The 21,770-nt window shown below is 44.2% G+C and overlaps 1 long non-coding RNA gene and 1 pseudogene across 1 annotated transcript; one reads left to right on the forward strand and one right to left on the reverse strand.

Moving 5' to 3' along the window:
- Positions 1–1,088: 1,088 nt before the first annotated feature.
- On the reverse strand, positions 1,089–4,423 carry LOC135238420 (uncharacterized). The gene is made up of 3 exons (XR_010325115.1): positions 4,168–4,423; positions 2,456–2,514; positions 1,089–1,598 (listed from the first exon to the last, which is right to left on the reverse strand). It is a non-coding gene; the product is annotated as an uncharacterized LOC135238420 (long non-coding RNA).
- Positions 4,424–6,788: 2,365 nt separating this feature from the next.
- LOC135237524 (uncharacterized) lies at positions 6,789–8,497 on the forward strand (annotated as a pseudogene).
- Positions 8,498–21,770: the final 13,273 nt, after the last annotated feature.

Consider the following 21,770-nt stretch of genomic DNA (forward strand, 5'->3'; position numbering starts at 1 on the left):
TGCCACGTACCAGCCTGCTTCAAGACCTCTACCATTATCCCGTCCAAAAAAAAAAACAGGACCGCAGGACTCAATGACTACAGACCCGTCGCCCTGACCTCTGTGGTAATGAAGTCTTTTGAGCGCCTTGTACTGTCCCACCTCAAAACCATCACGGACCCACTCCTGGACCCCCTGCAGTTCGCATACAGAGCCAACAGGTCTGTGGACGATGCTGTAAACATGGCCCTCCACTTCATCCTCCAGCACCTGGACACTGCAGGAAACCTATGTCAGGATCCTGTTTGTGGACTTCAGCTCCGCCTTCAATACCATCATCCCGGCTCTACTACAGGACAAGCTCTCCCAGCTGCACGTGCCTGACTGCACCTGCAGGTGGATCACCGACTTCCTGTCTGACAGGAAGCAGCACGTGAAGCTGGGGAACAACAAGTCTCCGAACTCCGGACCATCAGCACCGGCTCCCCTCAAGGCTGCGTCCCTTTTCTCCTTACTCTTCTCCCTGTATACCAATAGCTGCACCTCCAGTCATCAGTCAGTCAAGCTCCTGAAGTTTGCAGACGACACCACTCTCATTGGACTCATCTCTGGTGGGGATGAGTCTGCCTACAGGAGAGAGATTGAACATCTGGTGTCCTGGTGCAGCCATAACAACCTGGAGCTCAACGCCCTAAAGACAGTAGAGATGGTAGTGGATTTCAGAAGGAACGCAGCCCCACCCGCCCCCATCACCCTGCATGACTCCCAGTCGACACTGTGGAGTCTTCTGCTTCCTGGGCACCATCATCACCCAGGACCTCAAGTGGGAGCTGAACATCACCTCCCTCACCAAGAAGGCTCAGCAGAGGATGTACTTCCTGCGGCAGCTGAAGAAGTTCAACCTGCCAATGACAATGATGGTGCACTTCTACACTGCCATCATTGAGTCCATCCTCACCTCCTCCATCACCATCTGGTACGCTGCTGCCACTGCCAAGGACAAGGGCAGACTGCAGCGTATCATTCGCGCCACTGAGAGGGTGATTGGCTGCAATCTGCCATCCCTCCAGGACCTGCACACCTCCAGGGCCCTGAGGCGGGCAGTTTCTAACAGTACTGCATTAGCTAACTTCATTTAAGTGCATAGGCTCAACTAATAGCCACCTTGAATGAGCTATAGCCTACTTAAAATTAACACAAGGTTATTACATGGCACATTCATACACATGTTACATAGCACATTCATACACGTATGATACAATAACAGTGCGATTCACGCTTTCAAATAGCAACATTCAACTTTATATGAGAGAAACTCAATAGCTATACATACCACGTGTGGCTAATGCTATTTTCAAGGAAACACGGAGTTAATAACACACGTGTTGCTGCTACAATGGCGATATTTTAGCTAAATTTCAAATTTAAACTCGCTGAAATCCCAAAGGAAGAAACTGAAGTGTGCAAACTGAAAAATATTAAACGCCACGTGTGGCTAATGCTATTTTCAAGGAAACACAGAGTCAATAGCACACGTGTTGCTGCTACAGTTACGATACTTTAGCAAATTTAACATTTAACTTACCAAGATCCCAAGGAAAGAGATTGAAGTGTGCGATCTGGAAAATATTTGGTCCGTGGGTCATTTACGGAGCTACTCTTTAGGTTTACTGCTTAAATTAACGATTATGATTTTTTACTTCTAATCGTCTTTTTCTTTCTCCCGTTCTCCCCTCTTGCTGTGCGACAAACAGTCTCAACCAAGTCCCTGGGAGTGGGCGGGGCTAACTATTTTCCAGAATGATCTTAAGACATTACTGCCTGTTACAGCCAATAAAACTAATTAGGGACGCAAAACAAGTCCTCCTAACAGTTAGGTAGGGAGCCTCCCTTTTCTTAAAGCTACAGGACTCTTTTAAAACGTTGCTATTTTTCTAACGGGTTACATGATGGTTCGGCTTAAGTGGGTGATTAGGAAAACAATACTGTCGACTCGGCAAATACTCCTCAATAAGGACTTTCAAGTAGGCCATCTGACTAGTTGCAATGGCAGGAGCACAAACAATTTCAAATTTTTGCCGTAGCAGCAACACAAATTGCCAAACTTCATTTTTAACTGGATTTTAAATTTTGTCCCCAATCAAGAGAGGCAGAAGTCTAAGGAAACACCAATTCTGGACAGCATGTCCACTCAATTTCTCACTTCCTGGATTCATTTCGCATGGCTTATTGCTGGCGTCATCGCCGAGGTACCTGAAGTGATTAAGCTGTCCATTCAGTTCTCTATACGTGAAGAATTTCTGATTTGTGACAAAATGACTTAGGTATAGAGCGAAGTCATATGCGACATTACCCTCAAATAAGTCATGGCCCAGACAAGGAGGCAGACCAAGTTGGCACACATGGAAGTGGGTTAATTTGATAAATTTGGAATCAAATCAAATTTAATTCCCAGTGACAGTTTTGATGTACTTACGTTATGCTGCATGCTGTGCTGCACGCTGTCTTTGTATGATGCAATTGTTTTCTTTTCACCTGTTGTGAAGGGAGATGACAAAAATTGAGCATGGCCAACAATACATAATAGAGCCCGACCGATGCCAGATTTTTGGGTCCGGTGCCAATCCCGATTTTGGGGAGTCCTAGCCCACCGATTACCGATGTTTTGACCGATATTTTGTCAAAAAGTGCAACATTTTCAAATCAATTTGAAAAACTTATATTTTATTAAAACATTAAAATGATTCATGTTCGAAGTGTTTTATCTGCTTTTTTACTGTCTGGTTAGCTTGCTACGATGACGCGTGACAAGATGACACTCGCTTGCAATCACGCCTTGGCTATTTACAAAACATCGTATAGTAGCTAATATCATTATCTCAGATAAAAAACAAAAAAACAAAAACAAATGTGTGACACATTCAATCACCATTTTAATTTGGCTGGTTATTTATTTGAGAATACAGCGATGTCCTCTGGAAATGTAGATCCTACGCTGCTTATGTGCTCACTTCCAGTTCATAAAGGCTTGCTAGCTTGCTAAAGTGAACCAAATATGTTAGCTAGCTCGCTCGTTTGATAATGAGGATTGATAAACATAGTGGTCGTATCAACGCATTTAATTAAAAACTTTCAGTAAATCTACATACCTTTATTGCCGCAACCGAATCTGTGCAGACAAATCTTGCAGTGGAGAATATTGGATGAGGCACGAGTAACAAACGTCTTATTAGAGAAGTAGCGCGTCAGCTGCTGCAGTTCACACTTGTATTAGACCGCCATCTACTGGATAATTGTAGTAAATAGCAATTACAACGTTCGAACAGACAAGTACAGATAAATAATCTTTTTTTTTTGTTTGTTTATTATATAATATATATTAATATATTATAGATATATCGGTCGGGCTCGAGTACATAATCTGCATAAATGGGTGCTTTTACTAAAGTTTTCACTAAAGCCACTCTGTGATCCCAGATTATCTCCAGCTATGGCACACAATGTTCCTCGGTACACATGTCCATCAGGTTAGACTATACCATTTAAATCAAAGTAGCGGATTTACCTCTTCAAAAGCATCCTGGTACAGTACCAGACCAAGAGATTCCTCCTACTTCTTAAACAATACAGTTGCTACCACATCGCTACCATCCCAGATGTCTTCCAAGACATCTCTTGATCTAGACAAAGACTGTATCTCTTGTTTGTAGCTATGTGTTTGCTGCTCGACCGACTGACACCGAAAGAGTGATCGAAGTGTATCTTTTAACGGAATGTATTGAGCAAAACATTCCTTCCCTGAATCATTCTTTCCAAGATAAAGTGGGACTGGCTCAATGTATCTAAACTGATTTTTAAAAACCGTTTTTTGTCTTTGATCATTTTTCAAGGTACCAGTGTTGCATGCCGAAACAAATCCTCGGATTTAAGAACCTCTATGACATTCTCTCTCTCACGGTCAGAGATATCCAATGATACCAGCTTTTCGTCCAACTTATGAAGTAAATGAGACTGACTGATATCATGCATTGCTTGAAAATCCTCAATAATAGACTGTATGACTGATGCTGACAGTAAAAGTTTTGCCTGCAACTTCAAATAAAAGAAAGCCAAATTGTTCAAGAAAAGGGATTCATCTGCTCTCTCTGGCAGCACCGCTGCTTGGTCTCCCTCATTATCATCACTTACGTTACGTCGTCAGTCAAATCCCCCTCCAACACTGAAACATCCTCAACTTGTTCATTGGTTGCCGTTAGTCTCGTCTTTGTTCCTACTGTTACATGGCCCATAAGACTGGATACTGTACAAGACTTGTGTACTGTGGAAAAATTAGAAATAAAGGAAGAGACGACTGAAAACGTTCTCCCACACTGACGAAATGGACAAGAAACTGCCCTGCCCTCTCCGATATGAGATTTCAAATGAGACTTTAAACTGGATAAATCATTGCATCTAACATTGCAAAATTCTACATGACAAGATACACACTCGATTGCAGTTACTTGTGCTCTCCTCTTATCTTTATGCTCTCGATGTACATGACATTCCAACTGCGTCATGTTTCTGAACGAACGGGTGCAATCAAAAAAGGCGCATTTAAACGACGCGGCTGGAAGACTCGCATGTACTTTCATATGCCTAACACTTTACAAGCGTTACACGACATCCAGATAGATCGCGTGGGCACCGGAATGCGCTGCCGCAGTTCGTTAGGCGAATAGCGATCTCATAAATCTTAATTCCCGAAACAGAAATAATTAGCCAGTTCTTCTATAACGAACGCTGCAGCATTGGATACAATTTTTAACAAAATAATTGATCAAATACTAACCTTTAATCGGCAGCAGTTGTGTGCATCACCCGTTGTAAATACAGTTGATTACGCTATTAGCGATCTCATAAATCCAAATTCCCGAGACAGATATAATTAGCCAGTACATCTAAAACGAACGTGGTGCAATTGGAGACACTTTACAAGCGGTACACGTCCTCCAGATAGATCGCGTGGGCACCGGAATGCGCTGCCGCAGTTCGTTAGGCGAATAGCCATCTCATAACTCTGAATTCCCGACACAGAAATAATTAACCAGTTCTTCTATAACGAACGCTGTGGCATTGGATACAATTTAAACAAAATAATTGATCAAATACTAACCTGTAATCGGCAGCAGTTGTGTGCGTCACCCGTTTAAAATACAGTTGATAACGCTATTAGCGATCTCATAAATCCAAATTCCCGAGACAGATATAATTAGCCAGTACATCTAAAACGAACTATATGCAATTGGAGACAATTTACAAGCGGTACACGTCCTCCAGATAGATTTTTATAGATTTAATCAGCTGGACGTGAAATGTTCTTCTGTGGGCGTTTGGGCATATTATCTTACCGTTGTCAAGCAAAACTCTGCTTCGTAGTTCTAATTGGACCGTCCTTATGCAGACACTCTGGTTTGTCGTTCTAGTCGCACCGTTGTTAAGCAAAATTCTCTGGTCGGAAGTTCTATGAAAACAATGATTTTATCAAGAAAAAATAGTTCCTTCCCGTTTCATACCATGCAATTTGTTGTGTTCAATAATAGATGTTACAGTTTGATTGTATTCTGACCACTAGGAGGCACTGTATTACTTTCCCGAGAGTAGTTGGAAGACTACCCTAGTAAGGATGTGACGTGGGGGGAAAGTGTGTTGACGAGGAGGGATTGGGTTAAGATGCATACAGTCCTGCTCTTGAGTAGCCTAAAGCTAATTCTGATGCTCCTTGCTTGCCACAAAAGCCTCCTGATTCTGCAACCCAACAACATAATTTAATAAAACACCATATGTAAACCATATGACAGTCAAATTCATCTGCCTAGCACTGTCACCCTTTTAAAACGGTGTGTTCGTAGACATAGCGTCTTTCTAAAACGGATTTTGAATGCAGCTAGCTTAATGAATAATGAGGCCTTTTAAATGCCTGGGGCAAATAAAAGGGGCGATTGGGCTCCACAGTGAACGAAGAAGCACCTGCGTGGGCACCGGAATGCGCTGCCGCAGTTCGTTAGGCGAATAGCGATCTCATAAATCTGAATTCCCGACACAGAAATAATTAACCAGTTCTTCTATAACGAACGCTGTGGCATTGGATACAATTTAAACAAAATAATTGATCAAATACTAACCTTTAATCAGCAGCAGTTGTGTGCGTCACCCGTTTTAAATACAGTTGATTACGCTATTAGCGATCTCATAAATCCAAATTCCCGAGACAGATATAATTAGCCAGTACATCTAAAACGAACTTGGTGCAATTGGAGACACTTTACAAGTGGTACACGTCCTCCAGAGAGATCGCGTGGGCACCGGAATGCGCTGCCACAGCCCTGTTCGGGACATGCAGTAGGCGTCCATATCGCCAGTAAAGACAATTAATATGCCGAATTCGCCAATAATCAAGCATCACCGCTATTACTAGTAATATTGACATTTATTATAAGAAATGCATGCCCTTGCAGGTGTTTTATGCACACGCAGCGTTACATTTAAGGCTTTTTAAATGCCTGGGGCAAATAAAAGGCGCGATTGGTCTCCACAGTGAACGAAGAAGCTCCTGTATTCGGTAGCAGGTGTGTGCGTCATCCGTTTTAAAAACAGCTGATTACGTTATTAGCGATCTCATAAATCCAAATTCCCGACACAGAAATAATTAACCAGTTCTTCTATAACGGACGCTGTGGCATTGGATACAACTTAAAGAAAACAACTGACCAAATACAAACCTGGAATGGTCCGTCTCTAATAGCCCTTCACCACTCCTTTCCTTCAGAATGTCTGATATAAGTGAGAGCATCAAGGACGCAGTCATTTCTGTCCTGCCAAGTGTGCCAGAAGAGACGCTCACTCTGTTGGTTGAAACGATCTTACACCAGGTAGTGGAAAGCAAAGATGACTTGCAGTACATAAGAGAACAGGAAATTGCAGAGGTTATTCGACCAATCCAGTGCAGAAAACTTTTAAATGCATGGAAATGAGCAGGTACTGTATATTTACTACTTCACTACCAAATTAAAGAGTGTATTAAAATGCTTATTGTTTTATTTAATTAATTATGGCATCACTTTAGTCAATATTAATAATGATAGATTTTTGTTTTCATTGCCAGATGCCATAAGTTGTGCTACCCCACTACTCCAGTCCCCAGAAGGCAGTTCATCACTGTCAAGCTCCTCGAGATCCGGTAGCCCTTCACCATCACAATCCACATGGCCACCAGTAAAGCAATAATGGCCAGAAACTTTCCAGGTACCCTGGGAGAAAATGCCACCAGGTATTCGTACTGCCATTGAAAGTGGGATAAGGTCCTCACCAGCAGATAGAAGGCAAATGGTTCGGGTCTTGGTGGACAAAATGAGAAAGTTTAAGGCCAACCCTTCGTGGTCGCAGTGCCTCATAATTTCTGTCAAGATTGTCAACGAGTTTCCACAGTCCTTCGCTGACATGATAGAAGGGAAATTTATAGGGGGAGGATATGCATCTCTCCTGAGTCAAATAAAAATTCATGTTGAGCATTTAAACAGAAATAACACTTTGGCATGGCGCAGGTCTGTCACCACAGGGGCAAAGCCAAACACAGGCCTTGCAGATAGCTATGGCTGCACACGGTGGCAGCCAGACCTTCCACCTGAAAAAACAGAAAGCACACTGGAAGAGAAAAAGAAGATACTTTTGGAGTTCTAATCTCGTGAGGGCTTGTCTGGATTGAAAGTACAGAATCTCATGGAGGCAACGTACTACTTACAGCGCAAGATGATAAACACAACACCGGCCCACACACTTGAATATCTGAAATCTCAGTGGCCATACCTGTTTGTCCCTAGGAGTATGTGTACACATTTTGAGATGTTATCAGACATCAACATTTTTAGAAAACTGGAAGCATCTCTTGAAGGAAATGGGCGAAATATCATGGAGTTCCTCAAGAAAAACCCTACCAATAGTGAAGTCAAGGCTGTTCTGACCCGAAGCAATACCAGTGTGGCAGCTCCATATGTTCTGCTGGTGCTGATGGCTCATTTCAAACAGCAGAGCGATGCACTGATACTGGAAACAGATGTTAGTATGAAGCCATTTAATTGGTCTCTGTGTTTGGACAGGGACACATTTTTTTTGTTGTTTTCATTCTGTTCTCCAACAAACAGACAGTTGACATAAAACAGTCACAATGTGGTTAAAGTGCAGACTTTCAGCTTTGATTTGACCATATTTACATCCATATCAAGTGAACATTGTAGGACCTACAGCCTTTTTTATACATAGTCCCCCCAAATTTTAGGGGCTCAAAAATAATTGGACAAATTAACATAATCATAGATTAAATTGTCATATTTTTATACTTGGTTGCATATCCTTTGCATGCCATGACTTCCTGATGCCCGTGACCTATCAACATCATCAGAGTCTGGATATCTTATTTTCAGGTTGTCCTACAAGCGGTACTAAAACTCTTTGCATTTGAATGGATCTCTATGGGAATTGGGGGGTAAATGGTAAATGGACTGCATTTATATAGCGCTTTTATCCAAAGCGCTTTACAATTGATGCCTCGCATTCACCAGAGCAGTTAGGGATTAGGTGTCTTGCTCAGGGACACTTCGACACGCCCAGAGCAGGGATCGAACTGGCAACCCTCCGACTGCCAGACAACCGCTCTTACCTCCTGAGCTATGTCGTACTAAACATGACTCCTTTCATTCACAGACAGTGCACATCATGAATGGAAATCCAGGAAATCCAGCTATATCTCTTTACAAATAAAAATATTTGAGGTTCCTATATGATGTAGTGTTTCAGCAACACTGGTTTACCAGATACCAATGAGACATATCAAGACTAACAAGGACCCAAAGGTGCTCAATTGAATTTTGAAGTTGCTCAGCACTCCCCATCAAACATCAAGGCACTCAATGTTGGCTAATTCACTGATTTTACAGTTATTGATGACATATCTTTCTATGTTGCGGTTAAGTATATGTTCAATCTCATAAAAAACACGTTTCAACATACAAAAATGCCAAGTTACTCAAAAGTATTGATATCAAAATGACAAAAATCTAAATATTTCGAATTGCCTCATGGAACACATTGAAATTAATGTACAAAACTGCTGCTGAGTAACTACAGGAAGCATATTTCTCCAGAAAACATGTTTGTACTTGCTTCTGAACTGAATTTGAGTACATGTGCAAGTTATTGTATATCTGCTGCATACAATAAATACTGCATGTGAAACACATATTGTACATACATACAAAGAGAATTTCTTTATCCCCATGGGGACATTTCCCTCGCAGCATGTTACATTCACATTTACGAACACACACTTATACCAAGACACATACTATCATTCATGCAACAGAAAGGCTGGGCAGCGAAACACATACATATCAATACAAATTGGACATATACACGCCTATTCAATCAATCTTGACTGTGAGAGAGCCATCCACACATATGTTTGGCCTGTCCATGTAGTGCATGCTTATACACACAGCGCCAAGTGACTTGAAAGAATTGAGGAAGTATTGGGTAGCATTGCTTTGAAATACATCTTATGTCATTTCGGTGAGGCAAGATAGCCTATATTGTTTGTAGTACGCTGAATTTCACGTTGCCATTAATGCTGAAGTTTGACATGTTCAGTGTTCATTTTTAGAACACTGGGCAATCACTGGGGAATACAGCAGGGCCATCAACCAATCAAAATAGAGTATTTATCCGAACCATGGTATAAATATATACATTTATATTTGTATAAATACAAATAATCTTTCTTTCTCACAGCTCTTATGCACTTTTCCTCCATGGACATCGCATCTGAACTGTGTGAGGAGCTCTTCTCCTGGCTGAAGCAGAGGAAACTCCGTAAGCAACAGCTCATGGCTCTGGCTCGGAAGCTGGAGAATCTACGTGAGGAGATTAACAAAGGTCAGGTGGTAACAAATATTTTTCAAGTGGCTGGGGGAACTGCACTGGTTGGGGCGGGGATTCTCACTTTGTTCACAGGGGGGGCCGCTGCCCCATTCCTGGCCCTGCTGGGAGGGGCTAGTGTAATCTCTGCCACAACAGTCAACGTGTTTCTCAAGCTGGCGGAAACCTGGATGTAGCAAGCCGAGTGCCACCGCTCGTTTAAGAGATGAGAGAGACAAGTTATTTTTTTGGACGCGACTGCGTCTTTTTTTATTTTACGGCTGCCACGCGGCTTTCTGTTCGCAATACACAATACACGATACACGATACACAATTCACAGCTGACTGTCCGTCAGCTCTTCTTCCGTCTCCAGTCCGCCCGCTTCTGTCTCTGTCGACCAGCTTTTAAGCGTCCAGGCTCACTGTCGAGGTAATCAGCACATTGTCCATCAATCAAACAATTAACCATCAGTGCTGATTAATAATCCCCAACAGCCGTGGCGCAGAGTTCCGTGAGCCGCCCCGCCCACTCTCTCTCTGCAGCCAACGCAAAACCACGCCCACCCTACCACACTGGAGTTCAAGCAGTACGATGAAGACTGCGAAAGGGATCATCCAGAAAGATGAAGAGATTGGGAGGAACATCCAGAGGCTCCAGGAGAGACTGTTGGAGACATGTGGAGAGCAGGCCCGTGGAGCCTCTTCCTCTGATGGGAAACACGAAGCAGCTGTGTATATGTTGAAGGCCATAGGCATACAAAGTGGGATACAGTTGCAAGACGCCTTGTATCAGACTCTCATCTTTGTAGTTGGATCTGCTGCAGCTGATGGAGTGAAAAAGAGCCTACTGGCACCTGCTACCTTGACAAATATAGCATTAACCCTAACTATGGCAGTGATAACGGATATTGGATTCATAGGTCTGAAATCTGCTGCTAAAGGATCGGCAAAGGTTGTGGCTAACTGTACCGCTCAGGTAAGTTCATAAGAAAGTTTGTTGATTTATTGCATGTAATTTGAACCAGAAAACAACAATTTATTTTTCACATTAAAGTAATAATCTCGAAGATTTTCATTACAATAAATATCTGTTAAGTCACTATCTATCGCTGAATTAGGTAACACAATGGTGATTGAGCCTATTATTATATTAATTAGTGTGGTTGCCTTAGGGAAACACACTATTATTATCGCACATATTAATTTATTTATTATTATTCCACCCATTTTTTGGACCGCTACTCCTCCCAGAGTTTTCGTACCACTTACACGTGCCATATGTCAAGTTGACCGGCTTCTTTGGGAATCGTGTGCTATTACTTTTTGGAAAGTTTCGCTACACGGTTTTTTGAGAAATATGACTTTTCTTGGCCAAGTTTTCCCATTGAAAATGAATGGGTAATGTGAAGTCATACATATGTGAGTTATGAAGTTACAGCATTGGTCGGCTTTGCACACGTGATGCAGTCCGCTCTACGTTTTCACCTGGTTTATCTACTGGGTATTCAGAACCCTGATACAGTGCATATCTCTCTTTTGTCGTAATTACATAAAACACACATTCGTAAAACTCAAATGCTTTATACCACTATTTAGGTAAGTCCTTGACGAAGACGTACATGCATGGATTGTGTTGTTCAAACGAGGTTTCCCGGCGACTTAGCCACCAGAAAGGATATAGCTGAATGCGGAAGTGAACGCGATAAAACGGTATTCCAAATGCAAAATTACAAATGAAAACGCTGTCAGCTAGGTATATCAGCAAACACATGGCTTAGGCATACCCAGACGTCCTCAATAATAATAGTATTTCACAAGATATTACGCAAATTCGTTGACGACGTTTCGTTAGGTGTAGCGTCTTTGAATGCTAGTGCTAACAGAGTGAATGCATTCAATGCGATGACGAGAACTTTCGGTTGACCTAAAACCGATATTCCAAAACCAAAATTAGACATGTTATACATGGTTAGAAAGCTTATACTCTCACCTACTGAATGAATGAATTCTAAATCAAGCCAGATTGTACTAAAAAGTGCAACAACGCCGTCAACAACACATGCAGCAGCTTACTCCAGAGAACGGTGTCATCTTGTAATACCACAAATGTTGCTTTGGGTGTTGTCGAACTTTGTAGTACAAACTGGCTTGATCCTCACTTCATCGATCCAACAGGTGATAGAATAAACTTTCTAACTATGTGTAATATGTCAAATTTTACTTTTGTAACACCGTTTAACATCCCAGCATATTGGAAACTTTGGTTTCATTAGAGCTACATTACATTACATTACAGGCATTTGGCAGATGCTCTTATCCAGAGCGACGTACAACAAAGTGTATAACCATAACCAGGAACAAGTATGACAAAACCCCTAGAGAGAAGTACCGGGTGCAGGGAACAACCGCATAGTTCAACTTGGACCCTGATGGTTAAACTGAATAACACTAACAACGAGAACGGCAACAAAGCAATCTATGGAAAAAATACAAGTAGTCGTTAAGACAGTTAATGCACCTAAGTCACCTACGAAACAGCTGCCTAGTTACAACCCTAAGCTTAGTCATTTACAGGGGGGAAGGGAGGGATGGGGAGAGGTGCAGCCTGAAGAGGTGAGTCTTCAGTCGTCGTTTGAAATGGGTCAGTGTCTCAGCTGTTCTGACCTCCACAGGGAGGTCATTCCACCTTTGTGGGGCCAGAACAGACAAGAGACGTGTTCTGGAAGTGCAGGTGCAAAGAGGGGGAGGTGCTAGGCGTCCTGAGGTAGCAGAACGGAGGGATCTGGCTGGCATGTAGGGTTTGAATATCTTGTGGAGGTATGCTGGGGCTGATCCCTTGACTGCCTGGTATGCTAGGACCAATGTTTTAAATTTGATGCGAGCTATAACAGGCAGCCAGTGGAGGGTAGTGAGCAGGGGAGTTACGTGGGAGTGTCTGGGGAGGTTGAAGACCAGACGAGCCGCAGCATTCTGAATGAGTTGCACGGGTTTGGTGGCAGATGCCGGTAGTCCAGCCAGAAGAGAGTTGCAGTAGTCCAGGCGGGATAGAACCATTGCTTGGACCAGGAGCTGGGTTGAGTAGGTGGTGAGAAAGGCGCGGATTCTTGTTGTTGTACAGGAAAAATCTGCATACCCGGCTTACTGCTGCAATGTTCTTGGAGAGGGTCGAGTGGCCAGGCCTGAAGCCTGAAGCTTTCTCACTCGCCTCATTTTCGTTCTTGGAAATTCGGCTCGGCTAACATGTAATAGGCTACTCTGTCTATGAGTTACATCCAGAGGATCATCAGACCCTACACACTAGCCAGACCTCTCCGTTCTGCCACCTCTGGACGCTTGGCACCTCCCCCTCTTCGTGTCTGTACTTCCCGCTCGCGTCTGCTGTCTGTCCTGGCCCCTCGCTGGTGGAATGACCTCCCCGTGGCGGTAAGAACAGCAGAGAATCTGACTACCTTCAAACACAGACTAAAGACTCATCTCTTCAGGCTGCACCTCTCCCCACCCCTCCCTAGCCTCTAGTTTAGCTCAATGTACCTAGTTAGGCTAATACGATCATGTTAGTTTTGTATTTCGCAGGATTGTTTTGTCTGATTCTGATTAGGCAAATGTGATTTCAGTGCTAGTTTTGTACTGGGCAGGATTGTTTGTTTGTTTGTTTGCTGAACAGGTTACCCTACAGGGTTGGAGACCTGATCTGTGGTCACTTCTGGCACTACGATCTTTACTACACTCTAGTGTGTTTTTCTGCACCTCTGCACCTTGATCTAATGCACTTGTTGTACATCGCTCTGGATTAGAGCGTCTGCTAAATGCCTGTAATGTAATGTAATGTAGAAGAAGGTCCATGTGATCTTTGTCACACTTGAGTAAAACCACATTTTGTCAGTGATGTAACTTTGTGATCAGTAATTATGAGAAATTAACCATGTTGACTATTTTCACAAAACACATGCAATACGTGTGTGCTTTTCCTGTTTGTTTAATTAATAATTATCTAATACAGGTCCGGTGGAACACACAAGTCGCTGGATGGCGACCGTAGAGAGCCAAGTGTTGACTGAGGGGGAGTCGTTCACATTGGGGCTTGCCACACTGGTTTCTTGCATCTATGACTTCAACCTGCAGTATCAGGATGGTGCTTGCTGCACATTGGAGTTCGTCCAGAGGTAGCATAATTCTTTCAAATATCAATTTGAACATTGAACATTTGAAGGTTTAGCCATTATGGTTCATTTTCCAGATTATTTTGCAAATAATTGTATTTTTCAAATTTTACTGTTTTGCTTTGCAGATTCTTGACTGACAGACTGTTTCATGATGTTTGAAATAACAATGTTAAGCTAGTTCACACTTTTTAAAACAGTATTCATAACAAGATGATTACTATTAATTTACTACTAATGCAGTGAAGCTATAACTGAATTGATTACAACAACAATGCAGCATTTTTGGAGTACAGTAATGTATTGTAGTCTGAGAATACAGTAACAGTGCTGTAAATAAACAGAACTTTACTCGCGAAACTGCTGCCAGTAAATTACTGTAAATTTACATGAAAATTTCTTACAGTGTAGGCTAACCCGTTATTTAAGTGGAATAAACCCCTCCGGGCTGTCCTGTAATTGGAAAGTAACGTAGGCTACTACGGGGCTGGTTAACCGGCCCTCGGCTTCGCCTTGGCAGCCCATCGTACGTGTAAGGAATAACCCACGACGGCAGCCTTGCCAGGTGGGAAATATTAAACTGTCGTACCGGAGGCTTAAAATGATCGGATTTTAAAGAACACCAAAAAAGAGAAATCACAGGTGTAAATATGTAATTTCACAAAAATAGCATATTTTTTGTAAGCAACAGCCTTGTTTGACACGCCTGCTCACATACTTCAGCCAATGAGTGCAATACCAACAACCACAAATGGGAGAAAAACATTTGCCCACCACATTGGCTGCGTGGAAGCAGGCAACTTCCTATACCCTACTCAAATGAATGAGACTCACACTAAAAAGCGTGGTCTACGGATTTTGTCAAATAGTCTACAATTAAATCGCAATCGCTCAAACATGCAATCGTTATAATTGAGAGTTGTGACGTCACAATTCACCATATACAGTATGTGAAAAGGCAAACCGGATCCAGAATCAGCTGCCAGGGAATTTAGTAAAGTCATGCACCTTTTTGGGAAATGGCGAAATTATCGTACATTTGGGCACTTTTTGGCATTATTGATCGTACAGAGGGTAAAATTATGGTACAAATACGATCATTATCGTATACCTGGCAATGCTGCACGACGGGCAGTCCCGTTATTGGAAAACCCTCTGAAACGGGTTTATGATAGTGTAAGAGGGAAATCAAACTGGGACCCAGAAAAGACTTAACAGACAGCATTTGAATGAACCTGCAGGCTGAGACTCATCACTGGACTTCAAAGAACCCAGAGCCGTGTGCTAAAACAATAAGTTACTCGGATTTCCTCAGGATGAGCAGGCCATTGGGCCTCTGGAATGTTGCCATCTGGACACACCTAAGATAAGGGGAACTGGTCTCTTTGTCTATGGTTGTGGGGGTGTGTGTTGGGGGTCATTAAGGGTAAGACAATCACCAGGCCTCTGGAATGTTGCCATCTGGACACAACTAAGATAAGGGGAACTAGTCTCTTTAGCCGCGTTTCCACCGCAGGAACTTTACCCCGGAACTAGGAACCTTTTGAGGAACTTTTGAGGCGTTTCCACCGCAGGGTGGAACTAGGGTCTAAATTTAGTTCCTGGGGCTTTATTTTACCCTCCAAAAGGTTCCTGCTCGGGGGGTAGTACTTTCCGAAAGTACAGGAACCTTTTGGGTGGAGCTTGCAGCGCTGAACATTTCTGATTGGTCGAGTACTCGCAGCATTTTTTTGTATTTATTTTCCGCCATTACCCGCCATGTTTGAAAATATGCAGCCGCAAACCAATTTATTTTCATAATAACTTCAAATCAAACTTGTATGTTATGCGGCGCAGTAGCCTAGTTTTGGTTATAGCCTGCCAACGTCTTGGAATTATAACGTGTGCTCTTCTGTTCTTTTCTTGCTTTAGTATTTGTTTTATAAAATGCTAAGCATTCGTGCTGGGACAGCATATTACGTAGGCTACCAAAACATTCAAACGGATTAATTCGGTTGCTGAATATTTTCTTCTGGATTTTCTTTGTTAGCCCGTTGTAATTGACTCAAAACGTTTGATACAGTTATGTGAGGTATGCGGTAGTTCTGCGTAATTAACATTGGTGATACAGTACAAGCAAACTGGAAATCACCTTCCGCACTTTTTGTCAGGGTAAAATAACAGGTTAATTCTAGTAATCGTCCCTTTAGCTTTTTCAGACTGCCGTAATTTTACTCAATTTTACTGCCATTTTTCAATTCCACGAAAAGACCAGGAAGACTATGGACTAATTTATGGTGCATGGTTCGCATCTGGAAGGCACACTTCGCTGCTCGGCTAGCAGTAACTTCGAAGGAAAGCAAACGGTGGCTGTACCACTACTAATTTACATTTTCACGCAAGTCCGAGTTTTCGTTCTATTCTTGTCATTTTGCCATTAGCCTATATGGAATTGACGACGAGAAAGTAATCAAACAGCAAATTGTTTACAACGTGTGCATGTTTTCTGCTGTTATTGCCAGTTATACATATAAATGTGAATGCATTCTGTCGCTTCGGATGTCAAGACATGAAAGCGAATGTTCGCATAAAAACATAATGAATGTGTTTGAGAGGATATATGAAAATCAATAAATGCAAAAGTAACCATATATAGTCATTGTTGGTAACCCGTTGTATATAAGTGGAATAAACCCCTCCGGGCTGTCCCGGTTATTAGAAAATAATGTAGGCTACTACTCGGATTTCCTCGGGATGAGCAGGCCATTGGGCCTCTGGAATGTTGCCATCTGAACACACCTAAGATAAGGGGAACTGGTCTCTTTGTCTATGGTTGTGGGGGTGTGTGTTGGGGGTCATTAAGGGTAAGACAATCACCAGGCCTCTGGAATGTTGCCATCTGGACACAACTAAGATAAGGGGAACTAGTCTCTTTAGCCGCGTTTCCACCAAAATTACCCGGAACTTTCAGTCCCAGGAACTACTTTGCCAGGAACTAAAAGGTTCCTTCAGCCAATGGTTGTCTGCGTTTCCACCGGGGTCTAAAGTACCGCGAATATTAGGCAAATTAGCCCACTGACGTATGAAAAAGCAACGTTGTCGTCGGTCCATCTGTCATATGATTTCTTCCGTAACCCCATACTACCACCGAAGTAGCCTACATTATTTTCTAATAACCGGGACAGCCCGGAGGGGTTTATTCCACTTATACAACGGGTTACCAACAATGACTATATGGTTACATTTGTATTTATTGATTTTCATATATCCTCTCAAACACATTCATTATGTTTTTATGCGAACATTCGCTTTCATGTCTTGACATCCGAAGCGACAGAATGCATTCACATTTAACCGGCAACAACAGCAGAAAACATGCACACGTTGTAAACAATTTGCTGTTTGATTACTTTCTCGTCGTCAATTCCATATAGGCTAATGGCAAAATGACAAGAATAGAACGAAAACTCGGACTTGCGTGAAAATGTAAATTAGTAGTGGTACAGCCACCGTTTGCTTTCCTTCGAAGTTACTGCTAGCCGAGCAGCGAAGTGTGCCCTCCAGATGCGAAACATGCACCATAAATTAGTCCATAGTCTTCCTGGTCTTTTCGTGGAATTGAAAAATGGCAGTAAAATTGAGTAAAATTACGGCAGTCTGAAAAAGCTAAAGGGAAGATTACTAGAATGAACCTGTTATTTTACCCGGATAAAAAGTGCGGATGGTGATTTCCAGTTTGCTTGTACTGTATCACCAATGTTAATTATGCAGACCTACCACATAAGACACATAACTGTATCAAACTTTTTGAGTCAATTACAACGGGCTAACAAAGAAAATCCGGAAGAAAATATTCAGCAACCGAATTAATCCGTTTGAATGTTTTGGTAGCCTACGTAATATGCTGTCCCAGCACGAATGCTTAGCATTTTATAAAACGAATACTAAAGCAAGAAAAGAACAGAAGAGCACACGTTATAATTCCAAGACGTTGACAGGCTATAACCAAAACTAGGCTACTGCGCCGCATAACATACAAGTCTGATTTGAAGTTATTATGAAAATAAATTGGTTTACCGCTGCATATTTTCAAACATGGCGGGTAATGGCGGAAAATAAATACAACACAAATGCTGCGAGTACTCGACCAATCAGAAATGTTCAGCGCTGCAAGCTCCACCCAAAAGGTTCCTGTACTTTCGGAAAGTACTACCCCCCGAGCAGGAACGTTTTGGGGGGTAAAACAAAGCCCCCAGAACTAAATTTAGACCCTAGTTCCTGCGGTGGAAACGCACTGAGTTCCTCAAAAGGTTCCTAGTTCCGGGGTATAGTTCCTGCGGTGGAAACGCGGCTTTTGTCTAGGGTTGTGGGTGTGTGTGTGTTGGGACCATTAAGGGTGAAAAGATCATCAGGCCTCTGGCCAAATGGTTGGGCAACTGCGCGGGACAGTACCACAGTGCCCTTATGTGGGCCCCAATAGTGTGACGTCCGGGGGCTGTACAAGCAAGCTGCGCCGGCAGCTCCCGGAATGCACGGTGTGCAAACTTTTGTAAATAGTTCGTGTGGGACATAAAATTGTAAATACTGTAGAATGGGCATTGCGCATTTAACTCATGGCTACGGGACACATTTTCAACTGTTTTTTTTTGTGAACGAATACATTCATAGTATCCGCTGTTTTCAAGACAATTCAATAGTGCTAGCTGGTGGGCGAAGCACTGGGTGACTTGGAGACGGTCCAGCAGCTGGCGGAAGTTGCTGGCCTTCGTACGAGCTGGCTAGTCGGGCTCAGGCGGGGCCCCAAACACTAAGTCCACAGGTGTCCGGAGCTCCAGCCCAAACATCAGGGCGGCAGGCATGCACAGGCTGGACTTCTGCACTGCAGGCTGGTACGCCTACAAGTCCAAGGGCAAATGGCGGTCCCAGTCCTGCTGGTGCTGGCTGACTAGGATGGAGAGCTGAGTGGACAATGTCCTGTTAAAGCGTTCCACCTGCCCTTCGCTCTGGGGGTGGAGCAGCCTTGTCCGGGTTTTCGCCACCCCTAGGCGCCTGCAAACCTCAGCCAGCACCTCCTACTCAAAAGTTCCGCCCCTGGCCACTGCGAAGCTCAGCGGGGATCCCCAAACGGGTGAACATTTCCTGGACCAGTTTCTCCGCTGTGGTCACCGCGCTGTGGTCCAGCACCGCGTACGCCTCGGGCCACTTTGTAAAGTAGCCCATCGCCACGAGGACGTACCGGTTGCCGGACTTGGTGATTAGGAAGGGGCCGAGGACGTCCACCCCCACTCGCTCCATTGGGGCCCCCACCACGTAGCAATGCAGCGGGGCGTGAGAGCGCCTGGTGGGCCCCTTCGGCGCCGTGCAGGAGTCACAGCACTGTACATGGAGTTCAACGTCCTGTCGGCACCCGGGCCAGAAAAAGCGCCCCCTCAGACGCCGCAGGTCTTGGTGTTCCTGAAATGTCCTGCCCCCACCGAGCCGTGCACTAGCCCAAGGACTTGGGGGCGGAGTGTCCGGGGAACCAATAACTAAGGGAGGTCGCCTCCTAGCCCGGGGGCCTGTCACCGCCGATCCGCCAGACCGTCCCGCAGCTCAAGGTTCCTACACTGGCTATAGTACCCTGTGAGCATGGGCCCCTCAGCTGACACCTCAACCCATGTCAGTTGTCGTCCCGCCTCCAGCCAGCCCCTCACCTTGCCCAAGGTTTCGTTGGTCGCTTGTTCTTGACGCAGCTGCTGTGGTGTGGTCAGGAGCCACTCCTATGCTTTGCCGGTGGTCTGGGCGACCGCCACTTCCAGACTTGCCTGACTCCACTCCTCTTGGCGCCTGCAGTAGCGACAGTCCAGGGCACCGCAGGGGCGCCAGGAGAGGGCGTCCGCGTTCCCATAGTGTCGCCCCGCTCTGTGCTGGACTAGGAAGTCGTACTCCTGCAGAGCCCCCAGCCAACATGCCACCTGGCCCTTCGGGTTCTTGAAGTGCAGGAGCCAGGCGAGCAAAGCGTGTTCGGTGCACAGGGGGAAGTGACTGCCTTGCAGGTAGGGTTGTAAGTGCCGCAGTAATTGCACTCCGCTCGACTCAGGGCACGGCTGTAGTACGCAATGACACGCTCCCCGTCGTCGCCGGCCCTGGGAGAGGGCAGCCCCGACACCCGTGTTGCTGGCATCGGTGTCCACGATGAAGGGGCGGTGGACATCGGGATACGCCAGCACGGGGGCCTCCGTGAGGGTCACCCTGAGCAGACTGAGCACAGTCGAAGGGCTACCCCTTGTCCAGTCAGGCAGTGGAGGGGGCTGGCTATAGAGGTGAAACCTCAGACGAACCGCCGGTAGTAGCTGGCTAACCCCAGGAAGCTACGCAGCTTGCCCACATTCGTCGGCGTCGGCCAATCCCGCACAGCAGCCACCTTAGCTGGGTCAGTGGCTACCCCCGTTCGCTCACGACGTGCCCGAGGAAAGCTGTCTCCCTCCGGAGCAGCTGACACTTTTGCGGATTCAACCGTAGCCCAGCCCGGCGAATCGCAGTGAGCACATCATGGAGGTTAGCGAGGGTGTGCTAGAAAGGTGCTGGCGTGTACCAGGAGGTCGTCCAGGTACATGACACAACGGCTTCGTGGGACGTCCGACAGCACCCGCTCCATCAGCCGCTTGAATGTTGCAGGCGCATTGCACAGTCTGAACGGCATGACGCAGAACTGCCACAGCCCTTGTCCAAGAGTGAAAGCTGTTTTTTCTTTCGCCTCCGGCTCCATCCTCACCTGCCAGTAGCTGCCTAGCTAGCTACCTCAGGGTCGCAGTGAGCAACGAAATAATAAATGTTTGTGTTAGACGTCATTGACTAAATTGTTTCTGTTCATGTAAATGAACATGATTTTTCTGTTACAACAGAAAGCTTTTAGCTTCACTTCTCGTGGACTGTGTTTTATGATTGGACGTGTGGAGACCAATATGGTGTAATGAGGCGTTCTACTGTATGCATATGATTCATATTTTCATATTTTCAGCCCAAGAGGCACAAATTAAGTTGAGAGTGCAGTCTGAGCTATCATTATGAAATTGAAATGAATTGTGAAATATGATAGTTATGAGTTATGATTTGAGATGCCGGCGTCTCTACCACTAGGGGGAGTCAAGCCTGACTGCTGTTATCCACTTTTGAATTTTTGTTGCTATGATGACGCAAAACATCACAACTTAATTTCTCTGTTATCCACATTTATTTATTTTTAAAAAAGTAGTCACTTCTCTTAGAGAGGCATACTAGTATAATTAAAAAAAAACTAGAAATACCGCCTCACGGTTGTATGCCTCCACCAACCAGTAGCCAGTTTAGATATAAAATGTCATCACTTCATCATTTTATCCTATTAGACATTTGTGTAAAACTTAATTAGGGTATGAATTCTTGAGTTATGGCCTAAAACGTGTTTTGTGAGGTCACAGTGACCTTGACCTTTGACCACCAAAATGTAATCAGTTCATCCTTGAGTCCAAGTGGACGTTTGTGCCAAATTTGAAGAAATTCCTTCAACGTGTTCCTGAGATCGCGTTCAGAAGAATCTGGACAAACGGACAACCCGAAAACATAATGCCTCCGGCCACGGCTATGCCGTCGCGGAGGCATAAAAATCCATACTTCATGGATTCCAAGTATACAAGTATTGGTAGGCTACTAGTTTAGTACCAACTTCTACCAAACAAGCAGAGA

The sequence above is a fragment of the Anguilla rostrata genome, chromosome 13 (assembly GCF_018555375.3).
Source record: "Anguilla rostrata isolate EN2019 chromosome 13, ASM1855537v3, whole genome shotgun sequence".
In the NCBI taxonomy this organism is placed as follows: domain Eukaryota; kingdom Metazoa; phylum Chordata; class Actinopteri; order Anguilliformes; family Anguillidae; genus Anguilla; species Anguilla rostrata.